At 46.9% G+C, this 19,779-nt stretch overlaps 1 long non-coding RNA gene across 1 annotated transcript; it reads right to left on the bottom strand.

Moving 5' to 3' along the window:
* Positions 1 to 16,633: 16,633 nt before the first annotated feature.
* On the bottom strand, positions 16,634 to 19,749 carry LOC135263729 (uncharacterized). The gene is made up of 2 exons (XR_010332535.1): positions 19,206 to 19,749; positions 16,634 to 16,912 (listed from the first exon to the last, which is right to left on the bottom strand). It is a non-coding gene; the product is annotated as an uncharacterized LOC135263729 (long non-coding RNA).
* Between the last annotated feature and the right edge of the window lie 30 nt (positions 19,750 to 19,779).

The raw sequence follows: 19,779 nt of genomic DNA, 5'->3' as shown, positions 1-19,779 counted from the left end.
CACCACCCCCTCCCCCACACTGCCGGTTGAAAATAACAGTGTATCTGAAAGGAAAGCCCTCGTTGGTTCTGCGAGAGACCCTTGAAGGTCATGATGGTCATGACCGGGATCAGGAGTAGCGCCAAGAACAAGCTGTGTGCAGGAGCCGCTGGACTGGGCTGTGTGCATGGAAGAGTGAGAATCACACCCGACAGGTAAGAGCTGTGCTGGGCTACTGCAGTCCCATATCTGTGTGTGTGTGTGTGTACACGTGCATGTATGTGTGTGTGTGCATGCATCTGTATGTGTGTGCTCGTGTGCATGTGTGTGTGTGTGTTTGTGGGTATGTGCATCTGTGTGTGTGTGTGTGCATGCATCTGTGTGTGCACATGTTCATGTGTGTGTGCATGCACGAGCATCTGTGTGTGTGTGTGTGTGCGTGCATGTGCATCTGTGTGTGTGTGTGTGCGTGCATCTGTGTGTGTTAGAGAGCATGTGTGCGTGTGTTTGTGTGTGCACGTGTGTGTGTGCGTGCACATGCATCTGTGTGTGTGTGTATGTGTTTGTGTGTGTGTTTGTGTGTGTTTGTGTGTGTGTGTGAGTGTGTGTGTGTGTGTGTATGTGTTTGTGTGTGAGTGTGTGTGTGTGTGTGTGTGTGTGTTTGTGTGTGTGTGTGTGTGTTTGTGTGTGTTAGTGAGCGTGTTTGTGTGTGTGTGTGTTTGTGTGTGTGCACTTGTGTCTGTGTGCGTGTGTGTGTGTGTGTATTTATATGTCCATGTACGTGTGAGAGAGAGAGAGTGAACACGCCCTGTCAGAACGCTTCAGTGACTCAGTGTGATGTGAAGGGTTCCATACGGGATCCACAGTAACACTAATGTGAGACAGGAGGGGCTGTTGTTGCTGCACTCGGGGTCGGGTGGGGGGAGGGGAGGGGGAGGGGGAGGTGGGGGGTTCCCCTAAGCACGCCGAAATATGCGCCGTGACCCACGACACCCCTTCTGTCTGCTGTACGCTCCCCGGAATGTGGGTGCAGTACCCTGCATTCCGGAATCCGAGCGGCAGAATGGAATTCTGTTTCTCAGTGCTGAGCGCACCACGCTGCAGTGTGTGGGGGTCAGAGGTGGGGGGGGGGGCAGAGCAGGTGGTTCCAACTGTTGGGGTGGGGTTGAGGGGGGAAGGGGTTTTAACATCCTCAGGGTTTGAACAATTAAAACTTTATTAGAATGACAGAAGTTTCCTGTTCCTCACAGTCACAGTGTTGCTGGTTTGTTTCCTGTGTCTTTTTGTGTAGTGTTTCCTACCTTCCATCCATTGCTCTGCAAGTCTTCACTTTATAGTTGTGATTTCAGGTTTTAAGATGAAACATTATGATAAAGGTTTGAATTGTTAACAGTGTTGTTGAAGGACTTGCACACATACACATGCATAACCGTACTCACACGTGCACACACACACACACACTCATCAAGGGTGTAGTCTTTCATCTGCACAAAACTCACACGCACGTAGTCTTGAATGGTTTTTATGTTTGGACACTACCACAGACAATGAGACAATGGATTGAGAGAATGTGATCAGTGTGTATGTTACTCTCTCTCCCTCTCCCACTTCTCTCTCTCTCTCTCTCTTGCTCTCTCTTGCTCGCTCTCGCTCTTGTGTTCTCTCCTTTTCTCCCTCCCAGTTCCCTCTCTGGCAGACGCTGCAGCCGTACCCTCATCTGAATTCCACACCAGCTGTGGGCACAAGCCCCTCCCCCTTTCTCTGCAGCAGCGGCAGCAGGTGTTGGGTGAGCTCTGAGACTGAGATTCTTCCCCAAAACTGTCTCCTAAACCAACCCTGTTTTCTCTTCATGACTCGCCCTTTGCTAAAGTAAATTAATAAATAAACAAATAAATAAGTAAACACATCCTTCAGCTCTAAGCCGACTAAATAAATCAGAAAGGGCTCTTTGTGGGAAGTCTGCGCCGTGCGATTTATATCTGTAATTACCCACAATGCCAAGCGGGTCTGAACTCCGGGTAGCTGCTGTAAATTAAATGGGCTGTCTGCTGAAACGTCCTTGAGAGACTCAGCTGCAGAATGAGTGCTGAGATCATATCGGTGACACTGGAGTTCAGTATCTTGGCGGCTTCTCTGATTCATTCCTGTCCTGTTTTGTTGGTGGCCCAGGTGGACTATGGGAAAATAAATTTTACTGTGCAGTACTCCGGGCCAGGGTTGCTGAGGTGGGGGGGAGGGGGGGGCAGGGGTTGGTATCATTGATAAGTGTCATGGTAGGTATAAGAGGGAGACTGAGCCTGTTGCACTTTAAATATCAAATAGGTTTGCGGGTGTTGGGTTATATGTAGTATTGCTAGAGCTAGTAAATCCCTTTTATATGAAAGTTTGGTGAAAATGACACATTTAATGCATCTTCTGAAATTTCATTGCAGGGTTATCAACAAGATCAGTGCTGTGGTAATGGATGTTCTGCACTCTAATACACAATCAGAGACTCCTGTTACCTACCCAGGAAGACTCACCTGTATCTTCCCTCACCTGTAGAGAGGAGGGGCGGGACACAAGCTGACCAGGTGCTCAATTTATGATGCTTAATTTATGCAATATGCGGTTTCATTAGCCTCAGCCAGTGCAGCTATAATACAGCTGTTAACAATGGGATTTCTTTGAGCCAATCAAAAGATTTTGGTTACCAAAATAAACCACAATGATTGGTTGAAATCAGTGAGTCATCGGTAGCCTATGTTTGCTCCACCCATTTTAGCTTCATGGAGCCTCTCTCTCCTCATCAGCTTCAATTACCTGCTCTGATTGGACAGCCCTCTAAACCAGCCTGGACAGGTACACAGGAGCCATTATGCCTCTGCAAGGCAGATTTTGCATGTTAATTATCTGCTCTCATCTTTTGTTTTAATGCAGGAGATAAAAGAGACGTAAACTGGTTTGTCTGGCTGAACTGAACTTGAACTGACTTCTCTTCAGTCTGGAGTGCAAATGCGAGCTCCATGTCATGGGGGGGGGGGGGGGGAATCAGCCTCCTGCATGAAATCACTGGATGCCAGCCACTTGGTGATGTACCATGTTATTTCAGGGGGGATAGAGACTTTAAAAAAAAAAATTTTTTACAGGACTTAAATAGGGGGTCTTAGTGGCCCTGTTGCTACAGAGCCTCGCTGGTACAGTTTATCTTGTCTTTGGGCTTCTGGGTAACATTTGTTTCGCCAGGAATGCGGAAAATGTCGTCCTGGGTCTACAGCTCTGCTCGCATGTGCTTTTAGTTCTGTGGTTACCCCGAAAGGTTTTTTTTTTTTTAGAACTCCTCTCCTCTCCACAATGCAAAACACACACTGAGACAGATGAAACGATGAGGGCTTTTAATCCATAGCCAAGACGCAGAATAACCGGCCCTGTCCTTTGTCTTTAAGTGTTAAAGAAATGGCTTTACGCAGCTGTTACTTTTTCCCCTTCCAGTGGGATGTTGTGACTTCAGTATTCACTGAAATCAGCAGATTTGGCAACAACAATGAAAGGAACATTAATTTTGGATGAATGCCAGCTTGGGCCCTGTTTCACGAAGCGGGACTACTGCGTTAGCTGGATAACTTCACTGAGTAAAACCTGGAATACCCCCCAAATCTGGAACATGGACTGAAGTGAAAAAAGAGCTGTTCTGGGTTTTACTCAGCACAGTTATCCAGCTAACTCAGTAATCCTGCTCTGTGATACAGGGTTTTACTCAGTGCAGTTATCCAGCTAACTCAGTAATCCTGCTCTGTGATACAGGGTTTTACTCAGTGCAGTTATCCAGCTAACTCAGTAATCCTGCTCTGTGATACAGGGTTTTACTCAGTGCAGTATCCAGTAACTCAGAACCCTGCTCTGATATGGGTTTTACTCAGTGCAGTTATCCAGCTACTCAGTAACCCTGCTCTGTGATACAGGGTTTTACTCAGTGCAGTTATCCAGCTAACTCAGTAATCCTGCCGTGAACAGGGTTTACTCAGTGCAGTTATCCAGCTAACTCAGTAACTGCTTGTGAAATGCCGATATTTTCTATCTGGATAGAATTATGTTGATATTCTTTGGGGCAGCATGGTGGTGAGGGAACTGGGTTTATAACTCCAAGACTGTGACTTCGGTTCCAAGTTGGAGCTCTGCTGTCGTACCCTGGCGTAAGGCACTTATCCTGTACTGCTTCAGTAAAACATCCAGCTGTATAAATGGCCTGTGTGCAAAGAATGTAAGCTGTGCGAATGGCTCTGAGACTGAGCTACTGAACGCCTAAAATGGAGCCTCTTAAAAAGATCGTCCAGATCTTTCTTTAGTTGGGTCACCGTCATTGTACCAAAGCTTATCTTTTCTGAGATGTTCCCAGGAATGCTGATTGAATGTGTGAGAAATGGCCTTGCTTTAACGGAGATCCCACTTTTCAGTGGAGTTAAACGCATCAGAAACATACTATCGCACACTTATCTGATTGGACGAGAAAGCCTGTTTGTTGTGACTGGTGATTATTCAGGTGACGGGCTAAATTGCTCTGATGCTTTGACTCCTGATACAATACTTTCATGGGTGATGGGATTTTCTGTTATTGGAGAAAGTTTATTTTGGGGGGGGAGGGTGGTGCTGATTATGCTGGAGTATTTTAGGCTCAGGACATTAGTGGGTGAAGCATTGGTCTAAAGCCTGATGAAGTTACGTTTTTTTTTTTTTTTAACCAACAAATCAGTAAAATAGAAATTGGAGGTCTTCAAAGTCTCTGTATCAATCGGGACTGGCACAGGCTGGGGGGGGGGGGGGCTTTTTTTAGCTTTTGAACAGGCACTTTAGCACATCAAACGGGCCGTTTCTGGGGCGTCTCAGATTCGGGGGCCCTCCTCATGGGATTTGCCAGGGGCCTTGTTGTTTGGCAGAGTGCTGTGACAGTTACTGGCAGTCTACAAGGAACGATTACGTCACCAGACAGTTCACAGGTACACTGAAGACAGACAACTTGTCCCCCCCCCCCCCCCACCAACACTCCAATGGGGGGTCCAAGAGGATCGATTTCAGCACCAGACAGTTCACAGGTACACTGAAGACAGACAACCTGTCCCCTCACCCCAACCCAAAACACTCCAATGGGGGGTCCAAGAGGACCGATTGCATCACCAGACAGTTCGCAGGTACACTGAAGACAGACAACAACCTGTCGCCCCCCCACCCCAACACTCAACCCCCCAGATCCCCCTGTGCCCCCTGCCCCCCCCCCCCCCCCCCCCAGGCTCAGTGTTCCATTTCCTTTCCTCCTGCTTTCTCCCCCCTCCCTCGCTGAGGCTGGAAGTGTGGCTAATCCATTGAGTGCGGGCATAGTGAGCGGGGATTGTTCGGGGGGGGGGGGGGGGCTTCTCTATGGGAGGCCCAAAGCCTTCGAGGATTAGTGCGCCTCGACAGCACCCCCCTCTGCTGCCTGCCCCCCCCCCACCCCAAAACCCCACTGCCCCAGACAAATCCTGCAAGGCTTGGGTGGGGATTTGGGATGTGTGGGGCGGCGGGGGGGGGGGGGTAGGGGGGGACGTCAGCCCGTCCTGTGGTCCATTCCAAACTCCCTCTGAGAGGGGATGCTGTAATCCACGGGCTGTTGTACAAACAGGCTTTTCTGTTTGTGCACATTTGTGCTAGTGTGTGTGTGTGTGTGTATGTGTGTGTGTGTGGTTAACTGCTGCCGCAACAACAGCTGCGTGGCATCGGAGATACTGTCGCAGCAAATACACCCTGGACAGGCCGCCAATATATCGCAGGGCACACCTCATCCCAGAGGTGCTCTATTGGCCTGCAGGAGTAAACTGATGTCATTGTCATGTTTGTGGAGCCAGCCTGAGCTCATGAGTGCTGTGTGACACGGCGCATTATCCTGCTGGAAGCGTCCGTTTGAAAAAGGGCAGACTGCGGTCATAAAGGGATGCACCCGGTCAACCACAATGCTTAGGTATGCTGCGGCATTCAAATGATGCTCAACTGGGGCCCAATGTGTGCCAAGAAAACATCCCCCACACCGTTACACCACCAGCAGCAGCAGCCTGCACCATTGATGCAAGGCAGGATGGGTCCATGGATTCATGCTGTTTATGCTAAATTCTGACCCTACCATCTGCGTGTCGCAGCGGAAATCAAGACTGGAAAAAACATTCAGAGGAGGCAATGATCTGGAGGAGCAGACCTCGTGAGTTAGTGAGCAGGTGTATCGAATGAACTGGCCAGCGAGGGCATCTTCTCCTTATTTTCTCTTTTTTATTTCCCGCTGTACTGGAGCCCACCTGCGTGATTACCTCCCCCCCATAATCAGACCGTGAATTGCCTGTGCCCAGCACGTTACTTTCTGAACGACCTCGAGGACTATCGCAGGAAGACTGCATCTCGTTTCAACGGCGGACAGGGGCGTAGCTATGAATTTTGGGCCCCCCGTTTTTCAATAAAACAAATTGCGATTTTTGTTAGCTGCCTCTCCTCTCCCTAACCCCCGCCCCCCGCCGCCGCCCCCCAAGGGCCCTGACAACAGGCAAGCAGCAGCAGCAGCATCGAGGGTGAATCATTCCTTCCGTGCGATGCGAAGAATGAAAAGAATCCCCATTTAAAAAGCCCCGCTTGTCATGCCGTTCTGCCGATCCGTGTTCCGCACGTGACGCCCGAGCAGCGCGTGTCTGCGAAATGTCACCGGGGCTATCCGGCACATTCTGTGCTCCTGGCCGCGAGCGCACGCCGGATACCGCGAGGGAGAAATCCGGCGTGACAGGAACTCTGCGATGTGCGTCGAGGGTCGGCCACGGGGGTAGAAACCGTGCGAGCTGACAGTGTCATCACGGTTCGGTTGTTTTGTCCGTTAATCAGACGTGTGTGTGGCACTGAGTGACGTGAATCCGAGGAAAAGATAGCTGGGACCTGGGCTGTTTTATCCTGGGATCCTATCCGGTCCGCCTGAAGGGAATCTGCAGGAAAACCCGCACTGTAAAATTTTTTTTAATTCGTCACAATTTAAAGGGATTTCACTTTCCCCCCGAACACTGTCAAAGTCATGTAGAGTGATGTAGCTGTAGCATGTAGCTGATTCCACCCATACAACTACCTGCAGTGCCGAATGAGTTTAATTTAAGTAATGCATTCGATCAAGCGATGTGGTCTGTTTCTTCCTTACACATTTTCTAATGAATTTTGGGAACGGTGTTGATCACGATTCTTTCAAGAAAGGGGAGAGTCACAATAACTGTCACCTCTAAAATAAAAATTGAGGCCAGTGTGAACTTTCAGTTTTATTAAACTGGGGCCTATAATCCCTGAATTGTTGATTTACCTGCAGGTTTGTGGTAACCAGACACTCACTGCACTTGTTTTCCAATGTGATGTTATTTAATATCTCCGAAAACTGGGAGAGTCGAAGTGGACGTTCCGTTGTAATATTGCCGAGTGATTTATCAGGCTATTTCAGGGGTGGATTATCAGGCTATTTCATTAGCGCACTGTGCCAGCAGTGTGCCGTAGACAGAGAATGCAGCACAGTCAGGGAAAAGGTTGTTGCTTCTTGTTTTATTACATTACTCTGAGCAACATTATGGAATTGGAGAAAGGCATCGATCTTTGTATAAATAAGTAATCTGTTTAATTTTTTTTATTATTGATTTATTTGCGCATGTTGCTACGTCGTGTTTTTCTCTTGTGTGGTTAATGTTGTTTTCTAGCATCGTGTGAATGGTTATGGGCTCTGTGAATATCTGAGGTTAGTGCAGGTAAGGTGGTCGTGTCCGTTTTTACAACGGACCGCAGTCCTCCCTCGGTGATCCACTTGCATTTGGGCAATGTGAACAACGCTCCAGGCGGTCTGCATTCTCGTGCAGTTAAGAATAGCAGACCGGGTAACCGCTGTTAAAGTAGGCTACTGATGCAGCTAATTACCGCGTGTCAAACCCCCCGCTAGTTACGGCAGCGCTGATTCGGCTCTGTCACAGCGTTGCTGAAAATGATAGCCTACTGACGGCCAGAAGTCCAACGGCTAAATCATTAAGTCCACTTTAAGGCTGCGGTCACACTAGTCTTTTCCGTGGACGTCTCAGCGATTTAAAACATCTGATGATGCTAGGCTGCATTGAGGCACAGGTCTGGATTACGCACAGAGCAGACTTTGTTCTCACCGGGTTCAGATCTGCATAGCCGCTGAAATATCCATCGTTCTTCTCCCCAATGTAATGCTTAATTTGAAGCACAGGCCTCATAGCCACAGTAGGTCTTCACGTGGTGTGGATCTGGGTACATTTGTATATTCATTTTGCGCCTGCGGGGGATGTCCCGCTCTGCACGCGGGTTTAAAATGTGGAAGACCAAGCTGTTCGGAGAACGACCCTTTTTTCCCGTTAATGATTCATTTATTAGCCTAACCACCCAGTACTTTTTTTCTTCTTCCAACGACCGCCTAATACATAGCACACAGTATATTCGAGAGTATATACAGTAGGCTATAATGTACAGTATGCATAGTACATATATTTTTTACATGCTATATATTGCAAAAGTGTGGAATTTTTAGGGAATATAGTGAACGTATGTATGACAGCAGTGTAATATATGGCAATATTTTAAGGCAGCAATAATTTCTATATTTTCTATATTATTGTGAAATGTTGCAATATATCGCAAAATATATCAATGATATGTTTATTTAAAATATATTTATATATGGATTAAATTCCAGTAAGAGATTATAACTGCTGCCCGTTACTTTCGGGAAACTGGCACCCTCCAGGAACTGCTGTATGTAAGTGCGCTTGGACTGTTTTGATCATATTTAAAATGGCGCCATGCTCTGCTCTGTGGTTGGAGAAAGCATTCAGGGGTCAGAGTGGACCAGAGTTTGAGCTGATGTGCCGTGTGGACAATGCAGACAGAGAGGGGAGGAAAAAATGAATGCAGTCTTTTAGAGGAGGGCAGAGTTCATCAGGAGGCTCTCTCTCTCTCTCTCTCTCTCTCTCTCTCTCTCAGGCTCACAAACACTCCCTCCTTTTGCTCTCTCTCCCTGGTTTGTCATGGTAATGAAAGAGGGCTTTTTGGCGGGGTGTGTGAGTGAGGAAGGGGGCAGGTTCGAGGGGGTGCTTCAGCCATTTTGGGATGGTCAGTACATGGGTGTAAGGACCTTGAGTGGTGCAAAAGGGACTGTGGCTGGTTGGGGGTGCAGGGGGTTTGGGGGCTCACACACACAGAAACCAATACACACACACACACACACATACACATATACACACAGAAAAAATCCTGTCTCTATACAAACTACACAAAAACCCCATTGCTAACGGTGAAATCACCAACCACCATCCTACCTCGCCACTCACCAGTTCAAACCTTCACACCAGTAAAACAGCCTGACCTTTGACCTCACCTGTTGCCTGTAGTGTGCCACTAAACCCACAGGCAATAAAACTGTGAAAGAGAGGCAGGCAGCATTTAAAAGGCTCGTTTGTTAGCGTACACCATGTACGCTAGCTGAGGGGGTGTGGTTTACAGTGTCTGTGTGACTGACTGCGGCAGGAATTCCGTAAACTTCCCTTTTTTTACGGTTACAGCTGTTCCATCGCAGATTTTTCACACTTGCCAGATAACACAGCTCTCCTTCCAGGGAAGCCGAAACACATTCCAACAGGACGATTCTCCTGCGAAAATGGGTCAGCCTTCTGAAGAGCAGGTTTTTTTTTTTTCCCGGATGTTTTTGTCACAATTCCAGGTCTTCCAAGTTCTAGAACTCCATTGCTTTCGGTTGCCAGCAGCGATTGTTACATCATCATTAGAATGTTCCGTTTAAGAACACTCTAATCACATATCTGTGATCTCACGCCTTCCAGGGTTAACCCTGCGAGACCCAGTGTTGCAAAAATGCAACACTTCTTTTCAGGCATTTCTAGAGACGCCGTTTTTCCCATTCAGTTTGCAATGCAGTTTAGAACAACAGCTCCTTAGGCCCTATACCTATATTATTAGCAACATATTTGTGGGTGAAACATTTTCGTTTTCCTCTCCTCTCCCACACTCTCTCACTAAAGGCACTCCCGTGTCCTTTGATCCTGTCTGACGTGAGGTACTGCCCGCTAAAATCATACAATGAGCGTCCTGGTAACGGGGTGAGACTACGGCGGTAAATCTGGGGTCCCGTCCCGTCCCCCCGCCACCCCCCGATGTCTCGGGACGAGCAGCTGGGCTGTCTGCAGACCCGCCTCTCTCCGCGCATCGGTCCCGTCGTAAAAAACCGCCACGCCACGTTACCGCTACGCGACGGACGCGGAGGGAGGTGGCGCGGACGGGACGCCATCGTGGTAAATCACCACCAGGACGGGAGAATAACAACCGCCGCTGCTGCCTTCGTGTTTTACAGTTTGTTTTCCTTGTCCTCCCCCCCCCCCCCCCCCCAGGCTTATCATCGGTTCTTAGGGCGATGATGTGTGAAATTAAACATTAGCGCCACGATCGTTTTCTTCATGAAGAAAAGGGTCATATAGAAATGATAAAAATACATTCGGAAAAATGATGTTCGCCAGTGCTTATTATCTGCAAGCTCCTGAGGGATGCGTAGGTTATTTATTTATTTATTTATTTATTTATTTATTTATTATGGTTTTATGGTGCAGTGCACATAATTATCGCTCTCTCTGATGCTCTGATTGACAGCGCAGGTGTGCAGGTAATGTTCCGCACTAACAGGCAGAGGAGAATCTTACGGACGAGCGCGGCAGGCAGCTACCTGGGGCCTTGAGCACTGGGCGACCCCCCCCCCCCAGGCCTGAGTTTTAGGAGTTATGGGTAACGTGATGACAGTGGAGATCGATCAGATGGGCCCCATGGGATCTTCACCCTAGCACCCCCCTTCTCTAAATCGCCTATGCAAACAGCCCCCCCCCCCCCCTGCATGGCAAGCGCCCAGCTCAGCAATCAATGACTCCAGTTCCATCTACCAAAACCACAGCAACCAGTGTGCACCTGTTTCCTCTTTCATGTGCTCAGACAGAGGCTGAAATCACGCCTGGTTTGCCGATGGGACATATACCGCATAAGTGGTCCAGTACAATGCAATAGAGTAGCGTTGTATCATAGCAACAGTAATTCAGGGGAACCTCCCGTATTGCCGGTTATTTGGGTTTAGAGACGGTGAATGAGCGCTTGGCACACGTTCACTCGCTCAGTCGGGACGGGGAACCGGCCCGTGCAGCTCTGCCGAAGCAGATGAAGGGAGTGTACGTCTGGAATACTGCAGTGAACATTTATTTATTGAATGGAACAAGGGGGGAGGTGCTTTACACTGCATTGTGCAGGGAGATTATGGCAGGGACCTCAGCAGCTGTGAATGGTCCTGCTCGTCGTGTAATTGGATGTAAATGGTCCGGGCCAGAGGAAGGGGGGATTTTGATTGTTCTTCCCCTACGGCGGCCTGATGTTGTTGCTCACTTGAAGCTTAATTATTCCTTTTTTGCGTGAAACGGAATCAAACTGAATAAAGCACTCAGAGTTAGCACAATGATGGACAATTAGCTCAAAGGAGTCTACTCCTGTGTGTGTGTGTGTGTGTGTGTGTGTGTTTGTGTGTACGTGCATATGTGTGTATGCGTGTGTCTGTGTGTGTGTGCATGTTTCTCCATGTTGCATCATTGCTCTCATTATTCTAAGTATGCATATACTATATATATATATATATATATATATGTATATGAATATGTATAATTATAAGCTTGTGTGGGAAGCCTTCTGGATCAAAATGGCTGCCATGCATTAACCCAGACGCGTGCTACTCACCGATGGTGGTTAAAGTGAGTTCGCCCCTTCACTGTGAAGTGCTCAAAAATCATCTGACTATCACAATGCATTCTAAAACAGATCTGATTGTAGACATTTGCACCCACCCTCTCTGTGATGACCATGCATGTTAAATGACCACCAGCAATAATTTTAATTAATATTGTTCAGCTATAAGCATATGCTATGAGTGCGCATGCATTTATGATAAGCTTTGCACCTTTGTGTGGCTTCTAAGGGAGGGCTATCCTTCATGAAACTCTAGGGCGTCGCCGTCTTTGCGTAAATGTATGTGTCTTGCCGGGCATATTCCTAGCGACTGCTCAAGTCGATGAGGCGATGAAGTATTGAACTGAATTTGAATTGAAGGGCTGATGCGGTGGGGGAGGTGGCGACGCCTGTTACTGAGGAATGCCTTCCCCATTGTGTCTAAGGCCCACGGCTGACCGCTGCCATTCACTGGACGTGACCTCCAGATTCTTCGTCACTGCGGTCAGGCCAGGCTAATAATCTATTCCAGAGGTCCGCAGTCTTACCCAGAAAGGGCCAGTGTGGGTGCCGGTTTCTGTTCCAACCACGCAGTTACACAGCTCCCTAGCAAAGACTGCAGTGGTTGATTAGTAGAATCAGGTGTGTAACTGCCTAGTTGGAAGGAAAGCCTGCACCCACACCGGCCCTTTCTGGGTAAGACTGAGGACCCCTGCTCTGTTCTATATCATTCTGGAAAAAAAGAAAAAAATCTGCCCTCATACTTGGCTTACTTCCTCACATATGATTTGATATGTTATTTCAAAAGATTTTGCACGCATATTTCACACGCATTTCTAAAATATAGAAAGATTAATAGCTTTACTGGCACGGGATGGAAGGGAATGGGAGGTGTGTTTGTTCCGCGGTCAGTGCATCCTCCGTGTCGTCTCAAGGAGAAGTTCTCTGCGCAAAGTTCCCTGGAATTTGTTCAAATGTGCTTCCTGAGATGTAAAAGAGTGGCCTTCTGTGTAAATCTCACAGATGTGTTCTTGGCTAGCGAGTTCCTGACTATTCCCCAAGAGTGGTGCAGACAAACTGTCTGAAATGGTGACTTGTTCAGCGAAAATCTGTCATTTGCTTATCTTGACATAGTGGACTATGATAGGTTCAACATATTTGTAACTCAACAAATTTTGCTAATACGTGCCTTAGAGTATGTAATATGTAGCACTTCTCCAACCCACATTTCAGTATATAAATATGTGCGTGCATGTTTCCAACTCAGATTGCACGGAAATATTGAGAAGTTCTTCGTTTACAGTGGAAAAATGTGGAAAAAGGCCCTTGGGTGAGTCCTGCATAAAAATAAATCTTTATAGTGAAAGTCACACTTCCAAGAGGAGTTAACCAATAAAAAATAAACATTATTTTGAGTGGAGAGGGTCTTTAATATTCTTGGTGCGTGCTACCTTCTGTTAGATTGTTCTTTGGGCCACTAGAACACTACATAGTAATTAGGTAAGACACCTGTGGCTTCCTGTGTTTGCATTCAAACAGCACATCTGTCCATCTGGCTGCCTCCCTGTCCTTCTCCTCTCTCAGTCTTTTTCTCTCTCTCCTTCAAGTCATCACCCGTCTTTTGTACTTTTGCTTCTCTCCGCTGTTCTCTTCACTGATTGGAGGGCTGCAGGCCAACAGCGCTCAGGCATGGCTATCAGCAGGACTTAACGAGTGTGTGTGCGTGTGTGTGTGTGTGCGCATGTGCGTGTGTGTGAGTGTGTGTGTGTGTGTGTGTGTGCTGGTGTTGGTGTTGGTGTGGTGTGGTGACTGTGTTGTGTGTTGTTGGTGGTGTCAGTAAGGTATGTGTGTGCGGCTGTGTGTATGTGAGAATGGGTGTGGTGTGTGTGAAGGTGTTGTGTGTGTGTGTGTGTGTGTGTGTGTGTGTGTGTGTGTGTGTGTGTGTGAGTGTGTGTGTGTGTGTGTGTGTCTTCGGCTCCACATGTCTCAAGCCACAGAGCACTGCTGTTAACTTGCATTTAGAATGCAGTATTTCACTCACTACAATTTATGACCCTTGTCAAGTTTTTTTTTTTTTTTTTTTTTTTGCTGCACAACAGTCTCCACAGCCTGTGCTGCTTTCTGTGTGAAGTAATGTCGGAGAGCACTGCAGTGTGAGGACTTGTGCATTTTCACATGTATAGTGCTGAGGAGACCTCACTCTCTGGGGGGGTTGTGTGCCTGTTGTATACATAATCAGCCCCAAACATCAGGTGCTTGTGTGTCTGTTTTTTTTTCACCACTTACTGGTCAGTTTTCGAACAAGTGGGTTCTTTTAAGCTGTGACATCACAAATATGCGATTGGAGTGTTCTTTACTGAACATTCTAATGCTGATGTAACAATCACTACTGGTAACAGAAAAAGCAACGGAGTTCTAGAACACTGACTTGGTATTTTGAACAAAGAAAAAAGAAACTACATTCCAAAAAACCTACTCTTCACAGGGCCAAAGCATGTGTGTGGAAAGGGGAATGCCGGTGGAGGGGTGGGGGTGTTGAGCTCTCATAAGCAGAAAGAGAGTTTGCTGGAAATGGGAGTAGGGGGGCGCAGATTAAAGGATGGGAGAGGGGGTGGAAAGAAGGAATACAAGAAAAAAAGCAGAGACAAAAAGAGAGGGTGAAAGTGCTAAGAGCTTTTAAAAGGGATCTCGGGAAAGAAGCGTGCTCTCACACAAAGGAAAAAGAGGGAGATGGGTGGACAGGGATTTTTTTGGGGGGGGGGGGGGGGGCGAAGGTGGGAGGGAGGATTAGGATTTCAAAAGGCCGTGGATGGTTAGTGTTTTTTTTAAACAGCGCTTGGTCCATAACTCTTCCGGGCTTGTAAATCTACGCACGGGGGCCAGGCAGAATTCTCAGCGCGCTCAGATCTTACCTCCGCTAAATGGGTCACGCGTATTCGGTCCGTGTTAATCACTGAGCGGCGAAACAGCGGGCTTTTTAGCATTCCGCGCGCGGCGGCGTCTTGCTACATGAATGCACTCTCTGTGTCTGCGGTAGTCTTTAAATCTTTCACGGTTTTCTTTTGCAATCTGAATTTGCCCGCGCCTGTTCGTTGCAGATGCGCGGACGTCATCCCAATGGCTTTTTGAAAGCACGGCAGGGGGACAGACAGTAGTTGTGTGAATCTCGTTAATTCACTGCAGAGTTTGTTCAACTTAACTTAGTTCCTTTATGACATTGTTTACAGTTATACTGGGCTGTGATAAAGAGCGGACCAAGTTGGATGCTGGTGAGATGATATTTGAAAGGAAATTATTCGTTTAATACTCATGACAAGTTGTTCCTCTTTGTTGTCATTTGTCTGGAAAATGTAAAAGTGTCTGATTGACAGGAAACTTATATTAAATCTTCCCTGATGGAGCAGGGGGGTAAGATTTTTTAAAATCCTGTTTGAAATTGGTTTAAATGGCTAAAATCCCATGGAATCCTTTGCCTAAGAAGGTAACCTGCCATTATGGGGTCAAAGTCATGCTGGAAATGATGGAGTCATAAGAGGCAGGACTGGTCGTGCCCCATTCATAATGGGGTTTGCGGCATGCTTTCAGACTGTGGATTGTCCTGACATGTAATATATTATTCAGCTGATTTTAGAATCCAAGACACGCTGGCTGGCTGCGGTGGGGGGTTAGCGGGCTATTTTTAAACCCGCTATTTAAAAAATTAATGCCAATTTCTCCGGTGTGGTTCATGCATATTTTAGAGGTATCTGACAAGCAGTCAAGGTTGAAGAATTAATCATTTTAAAATATGAAATCGCTCATAAAATGAATAAATATATGAAAGGAAGGAAATATTTGTTAACTTGGCATTAATGCTGATTCAGGTAGCTCAGGTGGTTAAGCACTTGAAAGTAAGATTTAAGGAAGCAGTCACGAACATGGATATTACATTAGATCAGTCTAATTAGCTAGTTGCTTAATTAAATTTGATTGTCTGAATAGATGCTGAAGATAAGTTAATACAAGGGGTGAGGATCTGCAATGTTGTTTTTGCACATGGTTTTCCCCCATTGAAACTGAGTCACACTCAATGGGCCTCATTCACAAAACCTTTCATAAACTATTCTTGCTTTTGTTCTGAAAAATGTTCCTACGAAAAACCAACGTGGGACCTTTGTTTTTGTGCGTATCCCTGGTGTACGAGATGATGAATGCTGACTGTAAATTTTATCCGCAGTCCTGCTCATGCGATTAGCATAAGGAAACAGCCATGAACAAATACAGATATGAAAAAAAAAATTATGAATGCCGTAATGTTCTTGAAAACGTTCTTACACACAGTTTACGATCAAATGTGATCATACGCAGAGGTGGGTAACCCGGCTTCAAAGAGTAAAAAGACTGACCATGTATTTGCTCCACCACCATGCACTAAACCAGCTGATTCTAATTAGCATAACTCTTCACCATGGTAGGAGAACTAATTATTGTAATCAGCTGGTTTAGTGCATGTTGGTGGCGCAAATACATGGTCAGTCTTTTTACTCTTTGAAGCCGGGTTACCCACCTCTGATCGTACGCATGTTTCGTGAATGAGGCCCAATGTATTTCTGAGAAAAGCACACTTCAGTAACACGGTCAACACCCAGAGAATATCTCAGCTGTGGGACAAAGAGAAATCCCCACCTCAGCACAAATTAAAATAAATTACAACCTCCCACATTCAGCTTCCCTACTGCCGTCTTACTATTCAACAACACGAATCGGCATTTAGGTCAAGATGAACCTCTAGGAATCTTGAACAAGGTTGCCTTGATCTGAAACACGCCTTGCTCTGAAACACTGAATTGGGTTTCTGCATAATGGAAGACAACAGCGAGAAGTCAGGTCAGGTTCTTTATAGCAGGGAGTCCTTTATTATTTCAGACTGAGGCACTAATGCTGAAATTAATCAGTTTGAATTAGGGCCCTTAATCCAGGCACCTTTCCCTTCTCTCCCATGACTGTGTTTCAGAAATAATTACTTCCTTTCGTCGTCTGCATGCCACACTTCTCCTAACTGTTATTTTTCTCTGCATGCACATTGTTCTTGCTGGGAAGAATTTGCGCTGCCTATTTCAAACGCTGTTCGTGTAATTACGTCTGGCTTCGGTCGTTTCAAACAATCCTGCAAGAAAAGAGGAGAAGAAAAAAGAAAAAACTGTCAATCTAAGTTTTTCCTCTTCGCTGAAACTGCACGTCTTAAGCCTAATCTTGTGTGACCTTGTGCCCAAATGAGCTTTTAAATGTGTACACGAAAGTCATGTGGAACGAGGAAGAAAAAACTCAGATCGCGGAGATCAGAAAAATGTTGCGTCGTGCTTCCTAGGAATTAGAACACTGGAGTAATCTCTTCGCCCCTCGCTCTCCAGGATAGATGGGTTCCCGACGGTGACAGGAAGGGCACATCAATTCTTAATTGCCTTTTCATCAGCTGAAAATGAAGTGTCATGCTCTCCCTTTATCCCATTAGGAGCGCGTTTAATGGTCTCCATCTTAATTCCGCACATCGGCGGCGCGAACCTTGACTCTCGAAAGTGCGGCAGCCGGAGTTGGAGTTCTTGTCCATTCATCGTCGTCCCCTGACGTGCGTGGGAGGGAAGGGGGACAGGCGCACGCTGTTCCTTCGGGGGAAATAGATCTCGGGCCTCAGGGCCCTCCCGCGGCCTATCTTCCGTGGATCTCCGGGGGGGGGGGGGGGGGTTCTGATTTGAATTCCTCGCCACGGAATGTTTGGCGTCAGCTGCGTTACGGCACCCCCAGATCCCCCCCTGCCCCCTGCACCCCCTTACTCATCCCCTGGTCACTGCGGTCCAGTTGTGGGGTGACAGGTGGCTTTGTGGGGGGGGGGGGTGGGTGGTTTGGCGCTAACGCGGGCTAGCAGCTGCACAAAGACGTCCCGCTGGGCTCCTGTGCGACGGGACACGGCCTCTCCGGCGCTTCAATTGTCCCCCTCTCCGGCCGCCCTCTGGCAGATGCTCCAAACTTGGGAGGGGTGCGGCACACAGGTGGTGGTGGGGGGGCCGGGGGGGGGCGTACAAGTTTCAGTTGAGACGGCTGGAGACACAAACTCTGGAGCTTCTTTTTTTTTTTTTTTTTAAACGTAACCCCCCCTTGGGCCTCTCATGCAGGGCTGCTGAATAAACAAACAAACCCAGGGAACGTGTTTGGTTGGACATCCAGTGGTATTTATTAGGCCAAGCCACCTGTACGAGCGTCAACTCTGCATCGTGAATGAAACGGAAATGCAGCTCTTCCGCTGAACGAATCAAAATCCTGTCCAAGAACAATGACAGAGTAAAGGAAGCCCAGCCACGTCTGCACCACTGGCTTGGTCATATCTTCTGCTACACATCACATACCCTAAAAATCACAAAATGTAACCAGTGCAATCAAAATGGTGAGGTACGTGGGCCACTTTGCAAAAAGGTGCATTTTTTACAGCCAGATAACTGTAGCACACGGCTGGGGAACGTCTCCCGACTTTGTGTCCAGAAATATTATAGTGTTCAGTGTTTTTTAGTGTTGATCACAGCAAAATGGAGGCTTTGGTTTAGTTCTTTTGTGGTAGACAAGGTCTGGCTGGGCCCAAATAAATTTACCTGAACTGGGTGAACTCGGTGTGGAAAATCTCCCTCTCTGTGAGCATGTTTTCATAAAATGAAACCCAGGTTTCTTCTCAAACTGTTCAGAGGAACACACACACACACACAGACGCAAACGTGCATACACGCACAAACACCTCACATCAGAAGTCTAAGTCTTGAACTGGAGTTGCATGTACATTGTGCTTTAACAGGTCAGTTTTTTCCCCATACCTTTACTCGCAAGAAATTGCACGGAAGTTGGAAATGTTGTTGGTAAGCAGGCAAGACAGCCAAGATAGCAAATGGTGCAAGGAACCAGATGATACAATCTCTTGATTGTGATTTCATGATGTGAAATCAGACTGACACAGAGACTACATTCCAAGCATTTTGCAGACGCTCTTGTCCAGAGCGACTTACGCAACTTGTACACAGCATTGTACATGGCATTACAGAGATTACACACACGGTGCCGGCTGGTGTGTCCGCCCCGCGCACTAACACGCTGGAATCTTCTCGACGTGCCAAATTCCACACTCTCCGGTGGCTTGTCGCAAACAGCGCAGCTTCGGAAAGGGCGGAGTCCCCCCTCCACGTCTCACAAAGTAGAAATCGCGGCCAAGACCTACCAAGGTCGGACGGCTTTGAATTCGCAAAAAAAAAAAAGAAATTAAAAAAAAACCCCGCAGAAATAATAACGGTCTAGGTCACAAGCAGAATGAGCTCAGAGACTTATTTTAAACCCCAGTGCATCCGCCAAGGCAATTTAAAGGACATAAAACAAAACAGTTTGGGGGAAACAAATATAGATTTTTTAGGAAACCCCGTATTTACCATGGCTTCAAAATTGAAGATCTTTGGACCAAAAGCCACAGAAGTGGCTTACCACACAAACACCTGTTTGCATGAGCTGAGTATGTCTAACGAATAAAGCATGCTCTTGCCCAGATAAACTATTTGTTGACTAGCTACATGTAGCAATACCAAATCGTGATTTTTTTGCAGTGCAGTTCGTAATTACTTGGTACTGCCAGCACGTGGCGCAAAGTTTAACTATCACACTGACGGCCCTCGTGAAAAAAGTGTTGGCTAGAACACGCGCACGCACACAATCAATATGATTCGCCTCGTCATCTTAAAGTTAGTAAACATAGAGTTGAAAGGTTGACGATAAACGTATGGTCAAAAAATGTTGGTTTCAACAGCAGGGAATCAAACTAAGATCAAGCTTTGAACAAAGTTCACAATATAACGAAAAAGTATATTAGCGCTATCGACAACGACTTTGACTGCATAATCATGTGCCCTAAAATGCACCCTATAAATGAAACATCAATAATTTCCTTTACGGTGACTTTAAAAGGATCTAATGCTGAGGATCATGATCTTCCGTGACTCACTCTTCAAT

Source organism: Anguilla rostrata, chromosome 1, assembly GCF_018555375.3.
Source record: "Anguilla rostrata isolate EN2019 chromosome 1, ASM1855537v3, whole genome shotgun sequence".
Classification (NCBI taxonomy): domain Eukaryota; kingdom Metazoa; phylum Chordata; class Actinopteri; order Anguilliformes; family Anguillidae; genus Anguilla; species Anguilla rostrata.
This window is presented reverse-complemented; position numbering and strand designations above follow the sequence as displayed.